Raw genomic sequence first — 21708 nt, 5'->3', positions numbered from 1 at the left:
GACGAAAGTCTAAGAAACCTGTAACTTATTCGCAAGTGGCTGAACAACAGTTGAATTCAACTAAATTTAACTTTTCTCAAGAAAATCAAAAGGTGCCCAAGACTGAGACATGGGCTGCCTTTTTGAACTAATCATTTTTATTTGTGTGTAGGGTACATCCAACCCCATTTTTGGTAAAAAATGGATCATGGATAGTGGATGTTCTCGTCATATTACTGGGAATCCCGACCTCTTAACAAAAGTGAGATCCATAAGTTATTCTCTCTATAACTTATTATGTAATTTATTCAATAAACAGATCTAATCCAATAACCACACAAATCCAAACCAAATTTCAATTCCAATTCACTACAAGTTCCCAATACCTTAACACACTTAAATCCAATCCAATTCATTCATAATTCATCCAATTATCCTTAATTTGATTCAAAATCAAATTAAACAGAGACTTACCATAAACACTAACGATCATAATTCCAATAACATCCAAATCAAGCGTACATGAGCACCGAAAGCTCTGATACCAATTGATAGAACGTCATAGAGTCCAAGATCTAGCCGCTAATACGATACATCGATTATGCAATACGGACCCGAATACTTTAAATACGGTTTTTTGATAAATAATGAATAAATTACATAATAAGTTATGGAGAGAATAACTTATGGATCTCACTTATTCTATGTGTGTGATCTCTCTTAATTATGAGCATGGAACCAACTATTTGTAGGCCACATGCTCCATTCGTTAAGTTAACTCTAATTCGTTATGCCTCCATAACGAATTAGACTCCATTCGTCAACATTACATGACGAATGGTTATAACTTAACGAACTAGCCCTCATTCGTTATGCTTCCATAACGAATGGGCTTATACCTTAACGAACTAACCTAGATCACTAACGAATGGACCTCATTCGCTATACAAACCATAGCGAATGGGCCATTTACAATAAATATTCAATCTAAACTATGTATAAGTTATTCGAATGCTACGGACAACAAAACGGTGCACTAACAAAAATCTGCAACTTTTAACTCGAACGAACCAAACTTTCACAAATACCTAAACTTCCCTTTGACGAAAAACTGAAGAATTTTGACTCGCACTCAAAATCTTAACTCGAAACTAAATATTTGATATGTTCACCCTACACATGTATAACCTTTAGTTTCCTAATTTTATGTTACAAAAATAACTAATACAAATTTTTATAACTATTCATCATATGCGAATTTTATTTACAATATGTTGCTGGTAATTTGTGGCTGACACTTGTGGTTAAAGAAAATACAGATCCAGAATGGTCATCTTTAAACTTGATCATTATCTTAAATTTATTTCTTTGTTTTCTAAGTCACGAAAGTTCTGTTTCAACTGATTCAAACATCAAACCCTAAAAAATAATAAATAAACAAAATAAAAATCTATTTTTACATACAAATATATGGAGCACGAAAAACCAACTTCATTATTTTTCAATTCACAAAAGTCATCTTTTTACCCTTTCCAAACCAACTTCTTTAAGGTAACTGATAATTATTAAATTTGTAAATAGTTTTTGTAGCAAAAGAAATCATAATGCCTACATATGGAATTCTTGGTAGTGAAGAAAGTGTTAATATGAGAATGTTTTACAAAAAATTATAAACATGCTGGCATATTAAAAGTTAAAAACCAAAAAGAAAAAAAATTACTTATAAAGTGATTGTTTTTTTTCTTTTTACCCTTTTGCTTTCTTTGACAAGGAATTCACATAAAAATATATTTATAGCTAAATATAAAAATAATATTAGACGTAAAAAGATGTAAGTAATTGTTCATATTATGCTCGTTTGAGCCAAACTCATTTTTACTTATAAAATGCATTGACCAAATTTATTTTAAACTAAACATGAACTCAAACCGTTCATTTAAAATTACTTATAATTAACTGTATAATAAGGGTGATATAGAGTTGCATTAAGATGTGTAGACTGATAAGATATTTGGTAGGGGTTATTCTTTTTGTTATCACAACATCTCCTTAAAAACAATAAAAGTCCATAATTCTTCGAAAATAATCCACTAAGAATAAAAGTAATTCAAACGTTGCATATTCGAGGACATTTACTCATTAATTTATTAAACATTGAATCTTGTACTATATTAACTTGCTTTTTTGGACATTTTATTGTGTATTTTTAAAGATAATATGTCTTTATTTAAATAATACTTATCGATAACTGATGACATACTTTAAATTTTTGTAATATATCTCTAAGTAAATAATTTGTGTTATATAATGATCATAGGATTAGAGTTTCTGTTGAAAGACAATGGATTACATATAAATCAATTGCGTGAATCAGATTACATGATTCGGATTAAATGAATCGCATTAAGAAGATTGATCGACTGAACCTATGAATCAATTAAATCCGATTGAATATGTGTAGGTGAATCGATTGACTCCGAGTGAAACTGTTAATCCGATTGAATATGTGAAGGTGAAACAATTGATTATGTGAATCCGATTACAAAGGTTTGATAATTACCTCGAATACTGATGAATTTCAATGTAATATGTATATGGTGATTGCAAGGGTTAGAACATGTGAATTAGGATGACAAAAATTTAATAGGCATCACAAGTTTGATTTTGAAATTAAATTAAAATATTTAGAAAATGCCATGTAAAAAGTTGAAGAAATTTGGTGAAAAACAAAAGGAGAATTTGGTGGACCCAACTTGTTTATTATATAGAGAGTTAAAATAATTAAAAATTATTAGGAAACGACATGTGGCAATTTGAAGAAATTTGGTAAAAAACAAAAGGAGAATTTTGTGGAAACCCACTTTTTATTAGAGCACATGGGGTGGTGCGTGATGGGTAAACCATCATGTGTGATGGCTTGGCAAACATCGCCGCCGCCCCTCTCATCACGCGTGATGAGAAGGTTAGCGTGATGGCCATCATGTGCTGATGTTCGAGGAGATGACCGTTGGAAGGGAGTTTCTGACCGTTGGGGGGGGGGGGGGTTATTACCGTTGGGAAGGGGTTTGTAATAAAAAAATAATTTATTTTACCAATATAAATACCTCAAATCCATCTTCAATCCAACTCAAATCTTCTACTACAAACAACATTCTAACATCACACCAATGGAGGGTTCTAGGAAACGTGGGTCGGGTTCAAAGAAAACCCAAACCCGACCAAAGGTTCGACAAAATCTAGGCGAGCCGACTAAATTTCGGTTACAAGATGAACCCGACACAACCCAACCATTCCAACAACAACCTTATTATCCACTACCTTTTCAATGGTCCCAAAACCAATCTTTTCAACCGTCCCAAAACCAATCGCAATTTTTTCAACCGTCTCAAATGTCCGTCGATCCCCTATACGATAACGATGTTATACATCAATTTGCAAGTGTGTTTCGTGATGAAGTGGGTAATGTGGAAGAAGATGAACCCGCAGATGAGGATGAAGATGAACCCTCGAAGAGGCGTTGGTTGTCCGTGGAGGAGGTCGCCTTGACCAAGGCTTATTTACACAGCTCCGAATCAAAAAAACACTCAAACCAACAAAAAAAGAAATGTTATGGAGACGTATTATCACACATTTTGAGAAACTTCCCAGGCCAACCAAACGAAACATGGATCAAATGACTTCCAAGTGGGGAGATTTGAATCGAAAAATGTCAAAATTTAATGTTGGCTTCATCCAAAAGGTAACTATTTTTTAAAATTTATTAGTTTATTTTTTTTATAATTTATTACTTTATTTTTACAATTTGATATATATATTTTCCTAAACGTTTTGTAGTCCCGAACTCCACAAAGCGGAGCGAGCGAGGCGACTATCATCAAGGAGTCTTTGCGCGAATATGTCAAGGTTTTCAAATGCAGATCTTTTCCCCACTTGGAAGCGTGGGAGGTTGCGAGATGTCACCCGAAGTGGGAACCGATTCCCTTGGTCGACATGGACGGGCCGACGGCTCCAAGGAAGAAAGGATCTTCTTCAAAAAGATCAAAAACTTCCGAGTCCATGAACTACACGACATCTACCGACGGCTTGTCAAGCAACATGCCGAACATGAACTTGAATGAGGAACCCGGAGATGATCCCGACGAAGACACACCCACACCCACACGGCCGAATCGCAAGAAAAGTGGGGAATCGCCAAGATTCAGAAAGGAAGCGGTAGCCGAAGACTTCGCCGAATACAAGTCGGCTACGTTGGCGGAAATGACCGAGACGAAGGAGCATAAAAAAAGGATCATGCTTTAAAAATGAAATGTTAGGAGACGTATATCAACCATTTGAATGAAAACCAAAAAACGCCGATCTAACATTGCTTCTACAACACATGAACAACTTGATGAACCCTTTAAATCGATCCTACTTCAACGCAAACGCGAGATATGCGTCAAGTGGGATTGGTAAGGGCCGTTTTTTTGTCGGTTTTTTTAATTTATTTGTCTTTGTAACGTTTATTTAATCTTGTTTTATTTTTTATTTAATGTAATCTTGTTTTACTATTTATTATATATAAATAAATAAATAAATAATTCATCACACCACACCACCAACCCCCACTAAAATTGCATCACTAATGATGGAAAATGGTGGGGTGAGGTGGCACACCCTAATTGGGTGTTGCAAGTGATGGTTTTCGACCAACCCCTTGTTGGGTTTCAACGGTGATTCGGAACAAAAACGGTTAAACAATAAAAATCCGTTTTAATATATTAGATCCGTTTATGTAAATATTAATCATATTAATATATAAAACGAACCATAAAAATGCAACGGAATAATAATGCGAACCCGAATCCCGAACTCGAATCCGGTTACTACTAATACGAGTACGATTAAACGAACTAACAACCATAGATAAAAGTTTATGGTTTTATACCTCGGTTATAAAAACCGGGTGAGACACCGAGAGATAACGAACGGTGCTAGTAATTGACACAACAAAGATCCCAACTACTCCGGCAACTTAACGGCGCAGGTGGCTGAAGACAGCGGCGGGCGGACAGCGGAGGAAGGTAGAGAGCAGCGGCAGCAGCTAACAGTAGCAGATGGTCGCCGGAATCTGGGTCACCGGAAAAATGGGTTCACCGGAAAAGGGGCAGCAACGCAGAAAATTGAGTTGTAGGTGTTTTCCGGCGGTGGTGCGATTTCCAATAGTGGTGCGGTGGCTTGGGTGGTGGCGCCGGAACTGGCGGCAGTTGCCGGAGATGGTAGCGCCGGCAGTAATGAAGGCAGTGGCTTGGTAATATGGTGGTTAGGGTTTTGTGTAGGTGATAAGCTCCTCCATATTATATATATATATATATATATATATATATATATATATATATATATATATATATATAAAGGACTTAGGGTTTAAACATTTTAAACCCAATGGGCCTTTAGCCTAAATCAAACCAAAAGCCTATAACCACCATTACCCATGTCCAATCGTGTCTAGCCCAGTTAACAACTTAAGTAGGCTCGGTGTTCGTTTATCTCGGTGTAACTCTTACCAGGTCATAATCGGGTCGGCCCGCATTGACTTGACCCGAACCGACCATATATTCCAACAGTCTCCCACTTGGACGGAATCGGATCAAGTAGCACAACACTGACAGCTAGAGGCGTTCTAGCTACACATAGCTGTCCCCAAAAAATTATGACATTTTTAAATCCATAACCAAAATAACTTGGAATACCTTATTACAAGATAATAAATTTATAGTAATCGTTGTCATCTACCATTTCTGTATAAGACATCAATTGAACAATGAGACATGGGTCAAATCAATCTCATATAGTGTTCAATTATTGTAGTTCTCGATATAGAGTCAAAGTGGTCCAATCAAACACACAGTAAGTTTGGGTGAGGCCTCACACTTTACCAGTTTGAATCAACGAGGATGCTAAGATGTCTAACTATTACATTTTAATGTAAGAGTACAGAATCCCATCTTGATTACATACAACTCCCATTGAACTTTAGAACATTCCCAATCAATGCCTTTATGACTGGCAGTTACGCAATAGCGGTTAACATGATCAAAGAATATTCCTCGGTAAACGAAAGTTCCAATATGTATCTCAGGTCTAAGGATACTAAATGAGCATACTATTATCAAAACATCTTATGATCAAGATCCATGAAGATGATTTGATGCGCAACGTCATTCATAATAAGGTCTGTGAGTTTGGAAGTCAATTGCTTGAGTCCAAAGTCAGAATAGTCTTAATTCAGAATCGTTCCCACGAGTCTGACCGACTACGGATAATTTAGAATATAATATTCATGGATTGAACGTATTAAAAGGAACACAATTGTATCTTTCAATGTTTGCATTTAACCATTAAATCAAAAGTGAATTTAAAAGTACAACTGTTTAAATGCTCATACATCCAAATACTAAATCAAAATAAATCACTAGCAAGTCTAAGCCTGATAGCATCTCTATGCTGATCATGCTTGTTCTGAGTCATCGGATTAGTGAACGAGTCAGCTAGTTTTTGATCTGTGTTTACTATGCTTATCACGATGTCTCTATGTTCCAGTAATTCTCGTACATAGTGGAACTAAAAATGTGCTTAGCCATGTGATGAAAATTGGGCTCTTTGGCTTGAGCAATAGCACATGTGTTATCACATATTACGTCGATCATTTTCCTAAATTTGGAACCGGATCGAGGTTGGCTATGAATTTCTTCATCCAAGCAGATTATGAGCGAGAAACATCTCGGTCATTCTGGAAGTTAGCGTCAGTGTTATACCTTATAGTGAGCTCCTCTTCCACTCATCCAAACACGCATACGAGACGTCAGGTCTAGTGCATAATATAGCGTACATGACAGAGCCAATAGCTGAAGCATATGGAATTGCTTGCATGTGCTTTGTCTCAATGTCCGTTGCAGGAGATTGCGATTTGCTAAAAACGGTTCCTTTAGCAATGGAACAGCTCCTATCTTGGAGTTGTCCATTGAGAAGCGTGTCATGACTTGCCTTATGTATGTATTATGACTTAGCCCTAGAGGCCGCTTAGATCTATCTCAGTAGATCTTGATTCCCAGAATACAAGCAGCTTCACCAAGATCTTTTATTGCAAAACAAGATCCCAACCAGTGCTTAACTTCCTTAAGCATAGGAATGTTGTTTCCAATTATCAGTATATCATCCACATAGAGGATTAGGAATGAAATAGTGCTCCCGCTAGCCTTTATGTAAACACACGGCTTATCTTCATTTTTGATAAAATCAAACTCTTTGATTTTCTCATCAAAATGTAGATTCCAGCTACGAGATGCTTGTTTGAAAATCCACTTGCTCCCTATTGCCCGACCTTCGGGGGGTAGCTCAATCAAGTTCCAGACTTGATTGTCATGAATAGATTGCATCTCAGCGTTCATGGCTTCACGCCTTTTCTCAGATTCCGGATCCAAGATTGCAGATTTGTAGTTAGTAGGTTCGTCGTTAGACTCGGCTACTAATAAGAGTTCGGGACCATCTAGATGCAATAAGTATCTATAGTTTGGTACGGGAGTCCTACTACTTCTGCGAACGCTCATGTTCACGTCTGATGTATTAGCAACAACAACTTGTTGATCAAACATTCCAACTTCCTCAGCGGTTGATTGTGGTTCTTGAATTTCTTCAAGATCGACAATGTTATCTCCAGTTCCTCGATCGAGAAATTCTTTCTCGAGGAAGTGGCCTTTTCTCTTGATAGAAATCATATTTGTATCAAGATGAAAGAAGTAATAACCGTTTTGATTGTAGTATTTGACGAATGCGGGAGGCGGTCATAAGGGCGAAACTCCAAAAGGAGTGAGGCAAGTTAGTTCTACACATCATCGTTCGAATCATGTTTAGCAAAGTTCGATTCCTCCTCTCGCTCACACCATTATGTTGGGGTGTGCCAGGTGGAGTGAGCTGTGAAACAATTCCACACTCTTTTAGATGACTAATGAACTCTGAGCTGAGATACTTTCCACCTCGATGTGATCGAAGTATCTTAATGGTTTTACCAAGTTGGTTTTCCACTTAGTTTTGAAACTCTTTGAACTTTTCAAAAGTTTCATACTTGTGTTTCATAAGATACACATAAGCGTATCGACTATAATCGTCGATAAAAGAAACGAAGTATCTTTCATGATTTCTAGACATGGTTCTGAAAGGTCCACACACATCAGTATGTATGAGTCCTAACATATCTCTTGCTTGTTCACTCTTATGAGTGAAGGAGTCCTTGGCGAGTTTGCCAGCAAAGCAAGACTCATAATTGTCAAAAGAGTTCGGTCCTGTGGATTCAAGAATCCCTTCGGATTGAAGTCTTTTAACTCTTGCCTTGCTTACGTGGTCAAGTCGGCAATGCCATAGAAATGTATCATTGATGCCAGATCGGATACGTTTTGAAAAATTATATACGTTATTGTTAGTTTAAACATCAGTCTCATAAATACCATTTCGAGGTTTAGCCTCAAAATAAAAGATAATATTCAAGTAAGCAGAAATAGCCATGCCATTAAAAACGTACTTAAAACCTTGTTCAAACAACAACGAAACTGAAACGATGTTTATGGTCAAACAAGTAGCATACAAAAAATTATTCAAATAAAAAATAGGCCAGATGAACAAATGAAAATGAAAAACTCCAGTTGCCAGAACTGGTACTCCCTTCTCATCTCCAACGATGAGTTCCATGCTGTCTTTATTCAGTTTCCTCCACTTCTCAGGCTCCTGCAAGACATTAACGACGTGGAAACCACATCCGGTATCAAATACCCATGTGTTGCTAGAGACAGTGAAAAGTTTAATAACGTATATGGAAATACCTCGAGAAGAGCCTTCACCATTGGCTCTCTTCATCTTGACCTCAGCAAGGTATTCGGGACAGTTTCGCATCTAGTGTCCCATTTGGTTGCATCGGTAGCACTGGCGCTCATCAGGGGGCGGCGGCGGTATCTTTGGAACCCCTTTGTTAGCATTGGTGGCACGAGGGGCAGCAATGGTAGCATTCTTCTTGCCTTTACCCTTATAACCCTAGTTCTTGGGATTAGGCTTCTTGACACCAGCAGATCGGATCATCAGAACTTGATTGGTCCTTGAAGAAATGTTCATCTAAGCCATCTTGAGCATGTTATGAAGCTCCGGCACTGTCTTCACCCAACCGTTCATGTTGAAATTCATTACGAACTGGTCGTATGAGCTGGGGAGAGAGTTGAGAATGAAATCCGTTGCCATCTCATCGAGCAGGGGATAATCAAGCTTCTTGAGCTGATCGATGTGCCCCTTCATCTTTAGGACATGCACACTGACGGGAGACCCTTCTGCCATCTTGCAGCTAATGAGCTGTTTCATGGTGTCGAATCGTTCTTGAATGGCTTGTTTCTGGAACATGCCCTTGAGTTGCTCAAGCATCTCATAAGCACTAAAGTCTTCCAAGCCTTTAGCAAGCTCAGAAGTCATGGTGGCTAGCATAATGCAGGAGACATCAGCCGAGTCATCCTTATGCTTCTCAAGAACTTTTCGAGTAGCGGCTGTATTGTTTTCAAGCTCGGTTGGAGCAGGTCCATCGAGAACATACAGGCGCTTTGCCATGGTGAGAACAAGTCTCAAGTTGCGGTGCCATTTGATGAAGTTGGTACCGTTCAGTTTATCCTTCTCAAGGATAGTCTTAAGGGCGTATGGTGAGTTTTTGTTTGACGACATCTGATTAATTAAGCAAAAGTAAATTTAATTAGTATTTTCAACTTTGTAGTCCTATTATTAATGACCCAATAACATTAATAAAATAGGAGCATGAGAATCTGACTTCCAGTTATTAAAGGCAGCTGTAGCACACAACATTAATAAGTGGTTAGGCAGACTGACAACGATTGCCAATTGTGAATAGAGCACAACTCTCGGTTATAAGGCCTATAGAGACAATGATTGTCTGTATAGATACGTTTAGCCTCATTTTTGCCCACTTTAAGTCTCCAGACAGCTGTAGCACGTAACAGGTGAATAAAGTAATAGTTGTCCTAGTATAGTGACGTGTGAAAGGCCGGGTGTGTCAACGAAACGCTTTCACCTTGATGGGATAGGCTAGAAAACAAGTGCGGTGCTCTAGCTCCAAACACTCGAAATTTCGCAGTATGCCTCAAGTGTGACTTGTAGTAGGATTGGCATAAACTAATGGTTTTAAATTGGGATTAATTTTTTAATTACCAAATAGAGTAAAAGTCAAATTTTAATGTATTTATTATCGGGACAAATCGATGAACCCTTTCATATCTCTCAGGACACTTAGTTTTAAATAACCTATTAAAAACTAAGTTTGTCGCGATATGGCTAACCAATTTTAAGTTAATAGAAAAATCTATTATGTTATTAGTTTTGGAAATCAAAACGCTTTTAATTTGCAAAACATAATTGGTCAATTGAAAAATTGTTTATTTTAAATTTATTTGGTATTAGGTCGGTGATATTATAATCCTATAATAAACAATCCAAGCAACCACAATAGCAAATAAAATATGCAAATCTATAATGCCCAAAATTGGTGATCGGTCTCGCTAGAGCCAATTAGGGAGACCGATCGGGTCAAAGGGTTCACAACACAAAACAACCACAAGGATAGACTTCTTCATGCATCCCGTCATCTTGTCCGAACTCCCACTAACTCCAAGAAATTCTTGAGCTCGTTGTCGGTTATCTTCGCGTCTTCTTTATTACAAATTTATAAACTAACAATAATTTGCCCTATTACAAATTTGAACCATCCAAATGGCCAAAAGAAAACTGAAAAATAAATATAATAACCGTTTACAATTTTGAACCATCCATATGGCCAAATAACAAGCTCAAAAACCAAACAAACATAGGTCGGGGCCGGATTTACATATTCAAAATAAATAAATTTCGGGTCGTTTTGACTTGGTCAAATGAAATAAACAAAACTTTGACCAAATCTAAAATCACCCAAAAAAAATCTAGATCAAGAAACTTTAAACGATTTAAAGTTTGTGATGTAGATCCGGTTTAAACGAACCAGGATCGACTCGTACGTTGTAACCGCGGCTCTGATACCACTGTTGGGTTTCAACGGTGGTTCGAAACAAAAACGGTTAAACAATAAAAATCCGTTTTAATATATTAGACCCGTATATGTAAATATTAATCATATTAATATATAAAACGAACCATATAAACGTAGCGGAATAATAATACGAACCCGAAACCCGAACTCGGATCCGGTTACAACTAATACGAGTACGATTCAATGAACTAACAACCATAGATAAAAGTTTGTAGTTTTATACCTCGTTTATAAAAATCGGGTGAGACACCGAGAGATAACGAACGGTGCTAGTAATTGACACAATAAAGATCCCAACTACTCCGGCAACTTAGCAGAGGCGGCGGCTAACAGCGGCAGCGGACAGCGGAGGAAGGCAGAGAGCAGCGGCAGTAGCTAACAGTAGCAGCAGGTCGCCGGAATCTGGGTCACCGGAAAAACGGGTTCACCGGAAAAGGGGCAGTAACGCAGAAAACGGAGTTGTAGGTGTTTTCCTGCAGTGGTGCGATTTCCAATAGTGGTGCGGTGGCTTGGGTGGTGGCGCCGGAACTGGTGGCGGCTGCCGGAGATGGCAGCGTCGACAGTGGCTTGGTAATATGGTGGTTAGGGTTTTGTGCGGGTGATAAGCTCCTCAATATTATAATATTATTATTTTATATATATATAAAAGACTTAGGGTTTAAACATTTTAAACTTAATGGGCCTTTAGCCCAAATCAAACCAAAAGCCTATAACCACCATTAGCCATGTCCAATCGTGTCTAGCCCAGTTAACAGCTTAAGTAGGCTTGGTGTTCGTTATTCTCGGTGTAACTCTTACCGGGTCATAATGGGGTCGGCCCGCGTTGACTTGATCCAAACCGACCATATATTCCAACTCCCCCCCCCTCTATACAGAGAGATTATAGGTTTTATAACTCATTTTTCCTGTATTTACACTAAGCCCACTTGATGCATTTCTAAGGAAAAACATTTTGCCCAAATTTGGTTTGCTTATTAACCGAATCGAACCGGATACCGACAACTAACCGAGTTAACCGAAGCTATTAACCAAGAAGCACAGCGCAGATACACATTCCCGTAACTCAGCGCAGGCAGACTGATACCATATCTTTGTTTCCGACATACGACATCATGAGTCGTTACGACAGCCGTTCCGGCGATCCAGGCTCATACCGTGACCGGAAAAGGTAAACCCTATTTCACCTTTGCTTATCATTGAATCAGTTACTCCACTTTTTAAATGTCAACTGACAACTAGGGGTGCAAACGATTTTACTTACACAGTCGGCTCGTTTCGACCTCTATTTCTCAAGCTTGAGCTTGGCTCGTGAGTAGCTTTTCAAGCTCGAGCTCGGCTCGTTTACCATCTATTATTTGGTTTTTATATATTTATAATTATTTTTGTATATATTTTTTAATTATAATTTTGTATATATATTAACCAAAAGTTTTAGAAATAATAGGCTCGCAAGCTGGCTCAAGCTCGATAATTGAAGCTTGGGCTCGCTCGAGCTTCTAGCATGCCCAGGTACCTTGTTAGCGCCTCGATGTTTAGTATTTACACCCTTAACTGTAATAATAACTTTGCATTTGTGTGTTTTGTTTAGTGATTCGGGGTTCGGTGGGTATAATACTTCATCTAGCAAGAGGGATAGTGAAAGCACTGAGCCTCAAAAGAAGGTGGATTTGGATGGATTGACTCCTTTTGAGAAGAATTTTTATGTGGAATCACCAAATGTTGCAAAAATGTCTGAGAGTGAGGTGGAAGAATACAGGAAACGAAAAGAAATTACTGTTGAAGGTCGCGATGTTCCAAAACCTGTTACAACTTTCAGTGATGCCAGATTTCCAGGTAAAAACATGCAACTTCTTTTTTACTTTTGTACATAAGTAATAAGATTTGTGCAGCGATATTGACCCATGGTGTAGGAGCAATTGTCTAATTTTTTTCTTAATCACATTGAGTTGTATTTTTTCTCTCACTTGTTTTCATTTCCTTTTTATCTCAGACAAAAAGCTAAATTTTTCATCATTTTTTTCTATGCAATAGAATATGCATATGCAGGGGTGAAAAAAGAATTGAATTATATAATAGTAATGATTTAACAATTATGTTTAAAATGCATGTTATACTTTGAAATTGAAAATAGGTTGTTCATGACAAATACTTCTAGTAGGTAGGCCTGTAAATGAACCGAACGATTTGGGAAGTTCATTTATTTAATAAACGAAAGAACATGAACAAGTTTTTTTGTTCATTTAGTTAAAAGAATGAACATGAACACATGTCTCATTTGTTCATTTATGTTTGTGAACATTCGTTTACGCTCATTTATTTAAATCTGTTTATGCTATTTTCTTACGTTAATTTATGGTTGTTTGTGTAAGTTCATTTAAATTTTTAAGGCCCATTACAGTTTAATCTAGTTTTATTATTTTTTTAGGCCAACATATTGATGTGCATGCTTGCTTTCAATCGGTGTTCTATCAGTTATGTTCGTTAATCTATGTTCAGTTATTTTTGTTTACGTTCGTTTATACTATAAGCAAACGGAAATAAACAACAAACCCAGTTCGTTTAATTGTCCGTGCTTGATCATTTGTTCGGTTAAAGTTAAACGAACGAACACGGGTTTGGTTCGTTTACAGGCCTAGCTTCTAACATTTTTTATTCCCAACTTTGTTACTTATTGATCAATATCTGTTTTTATTAAATTGTTGTGTTTTACAGATTATGTTATGCAAGAAATCGAGAAAGCAGGCTTCACAGAGCCTACTGCAATTCAATCTCAAGGATGGCCAATGGCTTTAAAGGGCCGGGATCTCATTGGAATTGCTGAAACAGGATCAGGAAAGACACTCGCTTATTTATTGCCTGCTATCGTGCATGTTAATGCTCAACCAATCTTATGTATGCATTCTTTTTATTTCCTTATAATTATGTTTTTCTTGTCATCCTCTTTATTGGTATTACATGATTGTTATATTGTTTTTAGGCCTCTAAACGAACCGAACGCCCAGTGAACCGTTCGGCAGGAACTTATGTTAAATGAATAGACATGACTAATTTTTTTGTTCATTTAGTTAAACAAATGAACATTAGCACATGTCTCTTTCGTTCATGTATGTTCGTGAACATGTGTTTATGCTCGTTCATTTAAGTTCGTTAATATATTCATTAAAATTTTTTTGGCTCATTACAAAGCAGTCTAGTTTTAATAACTTTTTAGGCCTAGCACGTCGTTCTTCACATTTACTTGTAATTGGTTTTAGCTCAGTTATTTTCTTTCGTTTACGTTAGTGAACTTCGTTATATTGCTAACGGACGGACATAAACGAACATGAACACACTCATTTTCTTAATGAACCACGGATAAGAAAACCACGTTTTTTTAATTGTTCGTTTTCAATTGTTGTTTACTTAAAGTCAAACGAACGAACACGAACATGCTCTGTTCGTGTTTGTTCAGTTCGAAGCAAACCTAATTGTTTGTTTTTGACTTTTTGCAGCTCCTGGAGATGGACCAATCGTGTTAGTTTTAGCACCAACTCGTGAACTTGCTGTTCAAATACAACAAGAAGCAACTAAATTTGGATCATCTTCAAAGATTAAAAGTACTTGCATATATGGCGGGGTTCCAAAGGGCCCACAAGTTCGTGATTTACAGAAAGGTAGGTGGTGATAAGCACAAGATGACTATTGATCGGGTATATCCTAATGCTTATGCTCATAAAACACTTTCCAGCATAGTTATCTTTATTACATAAAAAAAATGTTTTACCATCAATTTATTATAATTGTTTTGGTAGGTGTTGAAATTGTTATTGCTACACCTGGAAGGTTAATTGACATGATGGAGTCTTTGCATACAAACTTACGGAGGGTTACTTATCTTGTGTTGGATGAGGCTGATAGGATGCTAGACATGGGTTTTGAACCTCAAATGAAGAAAATTATTTCACAGGTTTGGTATATTAATGTTTATGAAAGTATTGTGAAAAGTGTAACTTATATATGAAAAGAAACCTTCTATGTCAAATAGGCCTGTAAACGAGCTATACATTCGATGAATCGTTCGACAGGAAGTTCGTTTATTACACGAGAGAACACGAAGGAATTTATTTGTTTTTTAGTTAGCCGAACGTCGAACGAACATGAACACGTCTTGTTCGTTCACTTATGTTCATGAACGTTCGTTTGCATTTGTTCATTTATGCTCGTTCCTTTGCGGTCATTTATAGTTTAAGTTCTTTCACTTTCATTCACTTATATATTCATTTAAAATATTTAGCCCCGTTACAGTTTTGTTTAATTTTATGAAATCAAAATATCACATCTTACAACGTAGTCTATTTTGTTAACTTTTTAGGCCCAACATATTGATGTTTATGTGTTCTTTTAATTGGTGTTCGTTCGGTTATGCTCATTCATTTATGTTCAACTATGTGTTCAACTGTTCATTCACATTCATGAACCGTTCATTTATGCAATTCACAAACGAACATAATCGAATGAACACACTCATTTTCTTAACAAACAAACACGCGCACACTCATTTTCTTAACCACACAAACACATGCATAATCGAACATGAACACACTCATTTTCTTAACAACACAAACACAAACACAAACATAATTGAACACGAACAAACTTATTTTCTTAGCAAGTTGAACACGAACACACTCGTTGAATCGTTTGCTCGGTTAAACATTAAAGTTAAACAAACGAACACGAACACACTCGTTCGAGTTTGCTTGGGTTGTTTACAAGGCTAATGTTAAACCTATAATATAAATACAGTTTCATGATGTTCTTTAACATCTAAAAGAGCTTAGTTACCTGTAGTCTTTCCTGAATATTTTAGTAAAGAACTTCTGTTTTTGATAGGGTTTGATATGTTATGATTGTGGTTAATTGAGTTTAGAGAATAGAATAAGGAAAACAAGAGATCGAAGGATTGTATTACGAAAACGTAAAGAAAGATTACAATAGGTTCCCGGGCCTAGCCCTCTCTCACCGCATACGCAGGAGCCATGGCAATGCCATCTTAAACATAAAACATACTCTCCTCTCCCTATTGGCTATTGATACCTATTTATAGAAATATAATTACACTTAACCCCCTCCCAAAATAGACAAATGACAATTAGGACTAAAACTAGAATATGATTCTTATCAGTTTTACTCGAAGTTGCATGTTAATCTATTAAATTTCATGGTCCAAGAATGATCCTATTGGGAATAGATGTCAAAACATGTCTAAACTTGAAACTAAAATGGTAGGATATTGGTTATACTCATGTCAATAACACTCATGTGAAGTTATCTTGTTAATTAGTATCTGAGATGTTTTATAATTGTGTGTAACATTTTGACACATCACCTCTGTGCAGATTCGGCCAGATCGTCAAACTTTGTATTGGAGTGCCACATGGCCAAAGGAAGTTGAGCAACTTGCAAGGTAGTTACTATATAACCCTTACAAAGTAAGATTCTTTTGAATGCTAATTACTAGATGTCGCAGTTTCAACCTAGTTATAATGGAAATATCAAATTGGGTTGTATTCAATTGATAACTGGACATAGCTAAACATGAAGCACGTCACATGATTTAAAAATGGTTAAAGGTGTCACTTATTCAAATTCTTACAGTATCCTATTATGGTTTATATTAAATGGAAATTTTTAATGGTGATATATTTTTGCAGTCATATGTAATACATTTTAAGTATTTTTACAACATCCTATGGTGTTTACATATTTGTGTTTGAAATATATATGCAGGTGGTAATTGGTTCTTCTGAGTTGAAAGCTAACCATTCAATTCGCCAGCATGTGGATATTGTGACCGAAAGTCAGAAGTATAACAAGTAAGTGGAACGTTCCTTTTGGCATCGACCAAGATTCTTAGTAAGTCAACTTTATAGATACACATGGTTGTAAGTAATTATTACGCGTGGTTTTCAGATTGGTGAAGCTGTTGGATGATATCATGGATGGTAGCCGTATTTTAATATTTATGGATACCAAAAAGGGTTGTGACCAAATCACCCGCCAGCTCAGAATGGATGGGTGGCCTGCTTTGTCTATTCATGGAGATAAAAGTCAAGCAGAAAGAGATTGGGTTTTATCCGAGTTCAAATCTGGTAAAAGCCCAATAATGACCGCCACAGATGTTGCAGCCCGTGGTTTAGGTATGTCACATGTTATTGGTTATTATAATTAAATTATTTTATTGTTGATATGTTTACAAATTAATTGCAGATGTGAAGGATGTGAAATATGTAATAAATTATGATTTCCCGGGTTCGCTTGAAGATTATGTTCATAGGATTGGTCGAACTGGAAGAGCAGGGGCAAAAGGGACCGCGTACACTTTTTTTACAGCAGCGAATGCAAGGTTTGCTAAAGAGCTTATTGCCATCCTTCAAGAAGCAGGTCAAAAAGTCAACCCTGATCTAGCGGCAATGGGCCGTGGGGCACCTCCTCCTCCAGGTTGGTTGACCGGATATTTCTGTTAATTTGTATAGTGTTTTATGCCTATCAGGGTATAGATTAAACGGTTAATTTGGGTTATGCTTTCTTCTTACGTCTCACATAGGTTAGATAAATAGAAATTAGCTAAAATTGGTAAAAGGTTGAAAATCATTTAGAGTCTATTTACAACACACATAAAACCTCCTAAAGCTTTTCATTATTTTAAGGGTTATTTACGACTTTGCGTAAATACCAATGTGCTTTCACTTTTTTCTATTTTAGTTATTGTACTGTTTTTGATATTTGAGTCATTAAAAGATGGTTTTCACATGTCTAGGGCATTCTACGGGATTTTAATCATGATCTGAATGTGACATTTTAATACAACAATTTGCTTGGAGCTCAAAGAAACAATTAGTGTTAGGGGTATTTTTGTAAAATTGCAATCTAATTGTAGAACTTTCATGGGATGGAGTGAGTGTATACAAAGGTACATATCTGATGTTGTGCACTTGTGCTTGTTACAAATTTGTAGTGTAAATTTAGAGGATTTCAGTAGTCTAGTCGTCATGAAGAATTATATATTTATTTAGAGCTCAAGGATTGAAATATTAGAGGTTGCAATATGGATCAATTTAGCTAAAAAGGAAATGGGTTGAATCAAGAAAAATAGAAAATTACATAGATAGGAAACGGGTCAAACAGGTTGTAATTTTAAGTTGGATTATGATTGAATAAAAATGGCTTTTGTAATGATAGGAGTAGGACACATTAATTTTTACTCTTTATTGGCTCTATTACTACTTAAATTGTCCCAAAGTAATTCGCCACTTAAAATAAAGGATATTTATAATTTGCTATTTTTCTCGTGTTACTCTTAGTTACCCATATCGTTATGAAATTGGGATTCTTTTTAACTAAAATCTGCATTTATTGTGTGGATTCTAAATCAATTTTTTTGGACAATAATTTCGGGACTAAAAATTTTAAAAAAGTGCCAAATCGGCATTACCTGTTATGACCACAATAAGTATTACTCATTTTGACCCGCTACCTTAAGCTGTGACGGTGCCAATGTTGTATATGTAGTAATTAATGTTGTTGATGCTTCAAAGCTACTTTGTTTTTTCACTGAAACTTAGTTTTATCTTTTTATTTGTGTTGAGTAGGACATGGCGGTTTTCGTGATCGTGGTCGGGGTTACAGCAGTGGTGGTCGATCATGGAACTGACGAACAAGAACAATCCACACGTTGTGAGGTGCGAGTAGGAGGGTCCTATGGTATTTTTTTTATTGTTGTTTGAACTCTGCTAGTCGTTTGAGTCAGCTTAGCTTGATCTTGCACTTCTTTTCAGACTTGAAATTAGAGTCATTGAATCACTTTACTTTTTAATACATATTGAACATTAGCTAATGGACGAACTTTGTAATCAAGATTTCAAGTTGTTTCTTCTTGTTGACTTGAAGTTGTTCTTTTTATCGTAAGATCATCTTCGATAGGTGGAGTGGTGGACTGCAAGAACGTGCACGAACCCCATCACTATTCGTCTGACGGTGTTTTGTCTTGCGACAGGTGGTTCAAAAAATACCCATCGGTGATGCTCTGACTATGATATCGGACTTTGGTCATTAATTCGTGTGATCTGAATCCACAGTAAAAATCTTAAGAATGTATTTTGAACTTATATTTTATAAACCAAGTTAGTTTTAAATCTATAACATCTGAAAAATTATGTTACCCAACCAAAGTTCCTTTTTTCCCATATATTGAAATCTATAAATGTATATTATCAATCATCACGGTTTCATTTATAAACAATAGTCTTAATCATCAGCACATGGATTATCAATCCGAGTGAGACAATTTTGGTGGCCTAAAGCGAGTGAAAGATCCAGGACTCCTTTTTTTTTATAATTTTAGTTTCAGTTTGTACTTTTAAAATTTAATTCATTCCACTTCACATTTAATCATATGAATAGTTATATTCAAAACCAAAATAGCATTGTTTCTCTATAAATACTCTATTGTTTTTTTAACATGAGCTAGTATCACTAATATTAAATATGCTGAAACACGTCATGAATCTAATTTGATCGGAGGATGGTGTAAAACATTTTATGGACAACACCGCACACATATATTTTCAACATGAGCCTTTACGGTTATAATATGTAACAACACGACCCGATTTACCGTAAACCCTCTTGGAAAAAAAGAACATACATAAAGAAACTAAGCCGGTAGATTAAGGAGAGGTAAACTAAAACTTTAATTAATTTAACTTTGAACATAAGTTTCACTTATTTATACGAAGGGTCTAAAGTAAAATATAATAAATATAATAAATAAATTTCCCCCGTAAAGTTCTAACTTGATTTAGATTTTAGGGTATCGATTTCTTGTGTTATGTTCTCGAACCTTTTTTTAAAATTCTAACTAACTATGGACACACCTGGGCTATGAAGAGACATGCCACTAGGCCCATTGTGTTTCAAAAAAAGAAATGTCATTAAAAGGGATCAGTACATATACAATATACTATATATATTACACATTACACAAAGTCTAACTTCACGCTTTCATGCAGACGAAAGGTAGGGTTTGTATTTATATATGCAACCGATTGATTACATTAGGGTTCTTTGTATTATTGGGTTAAATATATATGATGCTTTGACTCTTTTAATTTGGTGTTTTTGTATAGCTTAATGTTACCTACCTGCTGCTTATTTCTCAAAAGTAATTATTAGCTAGGGTTTGATCAGTATCTTTCTGATGGTTTCGAACGAACCTGCATTATAAATTATAATTTATTTTTTTTAGATACGGAGGCGAATATTATTGCAATGTCTGGTGCATCCGACAGGGCACTTTTTGAGGCATGGGTGATGGATCATAACAAACATTATAAAGATGCTGATGAGAAAGAAATGAGATTCAATGTATTTCAATGCAATCTCCGTAAAAGGGAGGTTGAGCTGAAATCGTATGAGAAGGAGGTGGGGCTTGAGTATTTGAACGGACTTATGGACATAACTGCTGAGGAATACCGCATAAACTTATGCGGAGGGGTTGACGACAGCGACGACAGTAGTAACCCATTCAAAATCTAATTCTTAATTTGATTCAATATATATTGGTTTGGTTTGGTTGGTATATATATTTATCTAATTATCTTTCATTGTTTAGGTGATGATGAGTTTACCAAAACGGTGACCAGACGAAGGATTCATCTATTCGTGTAAGTTCTTCTAAATAATATTTAACTTAACCATTGATTGAAGCCTGCTGCCAACTGATATCATCTCGATCGATAATAGTAAGAGGTCATGGAAATGAAGATGCCGAAGACGAGTTGATGGAGACCTCTATGGAAGAGGACGTTGTCAAACAGGAGGACTAGGGCCGATTCGTGTAAGTTCCTCCAACCCATTAATCCAGCCAACTTACATCATTGTAAGTAACTAAATGATAATAACATATGTTAGGTGTTGAAATTAAAGATACCAAAGAGGGGGATGCTACGCTACACCAAAGACTATGATGTAAGTTTTTCAAGCCAAATGAGATGTTTGATTTAGTAATGGTACTATGTATAACTCTATTTGGGCTGCCTATGGTTTATTCATATATTTCTACTCGTTTAATGATGTGAATTAATGCACAAAGCTTTGTTGGAAAATTTAGAAAGGTGAATGTAAATTAGTTATTGTAATAATAATATAAAACTCTTGGTTTGGTGAAACTCTTAAGTAAAGTGGCTTGATGACACTTAATGAGTTTTTATTATAGCATTAAGTCACTAATTAAGTTTCTTGGTTTGGTGAAACTCTTGAGTAAAGTGGTTGTTGTACCCTAGGAGATAGATGGACTCTTTAGTAGAGACCCGAAATCTGTTTTAAGATTGTAGGACATGGCCACAATAATATTTAAAGTGAGAAAATAAAATAAGTATAACGATACTCTCGTTATACAAGGGAAAATATCGTAGTAGAATACCGTGTACAAAACCAAAAATAAAATAAATATAGAGAACAATTTATATAGATTCATGTCGATGTCTTTGGTGAGAACTTTACCAGAAACTTCTTGACTCGAGTCTTCCACACGTTGAGTATCTTCACGTTCGTCTTAGTTTGTTTCTTAGTGTGGCTACAGATTC

The 21708-nt window shown here is 36.1% G+C and overlaps 1 pseudogene across 1 annotated transcript; it reads left to right on the top strand.

The window, feature by feature from the left end:
• Positions 1-12177: 12177 nt before the first annotated feature.
• On the top strand, positions 12178-19027 carry LOC143599848 (DEAD-box ATP-dependent RNA helicase 20-like; annotated as a pseudogene). The gene is made up of 10 exons (XR_013147366.1): positions 12178-12251; positions 12672-12916; positions 13796-13975; positions 14575-14736; positions 14875-15029; positions 16462-16554; positions 16853-16938; positions 17036-17262; positions 17333-17563; positions 18715-19027. The product of XR_013147366.1 is annotated as a DEAD-box ATP-dependent RNA helicase 20-like (transcript).
• Positions 19028-21708: the final 2681 nt, after the last annotated feature.

This window comes from Bidens hawaiensis, unplaced genomic scaffold (assembly GCF_021521415.1).
Source record: "Bidens hawaiensis isolate Kalapana, Puna unplaced genomic scaffold, B.hawaiensis_p1.1 tig00052990_1, whole genome shotgun sequence".
In the NCBI taxonomy this organism is placed as follows: Eukaryota; Viridiplantae; Streptophyta; class Magnoliopsida; order Asterales; family Asteraceae; genus Bidens; species Bidens hawaiensis.
This window is presented reverse-complemented; position numbering and strand designations above follow the sequence as displayed.